The sequence below is a fragment of the Gymnoscopelus braueri genome, assembly GCF_963280865.1.
Source record: "Gymnoscopelus braueri genome assembly, chromosome: 12".
NCBI classification, from domain to species: domain Eukaryota; kingdom Metazoa; phylum Chordata; class Actinopteri; order Myctophiformes; family Myctophidae; genus Gymnoscopelus; species Gymnoscopelus braueri.
Genome location: NC_137614.1, coordinates 27,213,349 through 27,214,575, shown reverse-complemented (window position 1 = coordinate 27,214,575; position 1,227 = coordinate 27,213,349). Strand labels below are relative to the sequence as shown.

The following is a 1,227-nucleotide window of genomic DNA, read 5'->3' as shown; positions in this document are numbered from 1 at the left end:
CCCTGGGTATTTTCAAGTGGACCCTGATCCAGAAGAGGTTGACTTGAGAACCACTGTAATAAAGCATACCCGCTTGGTCAGGGAAGATATTGCACTATGAGCTTCAGGCAGTACTAGTTGTCAATCAGTAGTGGACCTAAACCCACACAGGGTCTATATTTCTCAATAGAAGAGTACCACTGCCCTTATATTATATTAACCCATTCTACCATACAGATTGTATGGTAAATAATGTTTTTGTCTCTAATTCTGGACTACAGCTTTAAGATATTATTGTTTGTTTGTGTATAAAAGGAAGATAAAACTTGGACAGGGATTTAAGTTAATTTCTGTTGTTTTAATATGATGGTTGTCTTTGGATAATTGTTTATGAATGTTACTGTATGTGTTACTGTCTGTTCGTTTTTGTGTTTATATCAGGAACCATGTTGGACACATATGATCCCTTGAATTGTTATATTTGCATCCATAAAAATAAAACTGATCAATCAATCAACTGCACAAAAATGGTGGTATTGTATATGATTTATTGCTACTTTTTAGGATACAAAAATAGGATGAAAAACTGCTTAAGGCAACACAATGACTAAGTGATTCACAACAGAACAAATAGAAGAAAACTATTAACAAGAAACAACATAATAGGATAGGAATAATCACCTTTGTGGCCAAAGAGCTGGTGATCAAAGTTATAAAATAAAGCAAAATAAACACAAATATCAATATACATTTTTTTGGATTTAGGTCTCGCCTACTTTTAAACATGTTCTATGATATATTATGATTAACGTTGACTTTTGAATATTATCCATATTGCCCTTATTAAAATTCATTTTAATTAATAATAAAACTTCTGTTCGAGTCATTGTGTAAATGACTTGAACTGTGTATACAAGAAAAACATTGGAACAACAGTTCAAAGCTTGAAAACAAATGAGGGAGACTTACACACAACAAGACTGTACTATTATAGGCTATGCAGTATCATTCTTAAACATGGACAGTCATTGAACACTTTCCATCTTGTATTTACAGAAAGGGAAACAAAATCTCTGGTATAGTTTACATTCAAGAAATGTCAAATACATTGTGCTGTACATTGAGAGAATGGCTCAACGGCAAAAAAAATAAAATAAAAAATCATACCTCATAGATGTATTAGAACTTTTTAACAAAATTATAAAATAAATCTAAAGTTCTATCAAATAGGTCCACATGAAATATCAA

At 31.4% G+C, this 1,227-nt stretch overlaps 1 protein-coding gene across 3 annotated transcripts in view; it reads right to left on the bottom strand.

The window, feature by feature from the left end:
• Window positions 1-510: 510 nt before the first annotated feature.
• The window catches only part of nfatc2a (nuclear factor of activated T cells 2a), a 28,474-nt gene continuing 27,757 nt past the window's right edge, over window positions 511-1,227 (bottom strand). For all 3 annotated transcript variants that reach the window (XM_080445860.1, XM_080445858.1, XM_080445859.1), the window contains exon 10: window positions 511-1,227. This exon is cut by the window's right edge and continues 1,626 nt beyond it. The gene's annotated coding sequence lies outside the window, so the exon portion shown is untranslated.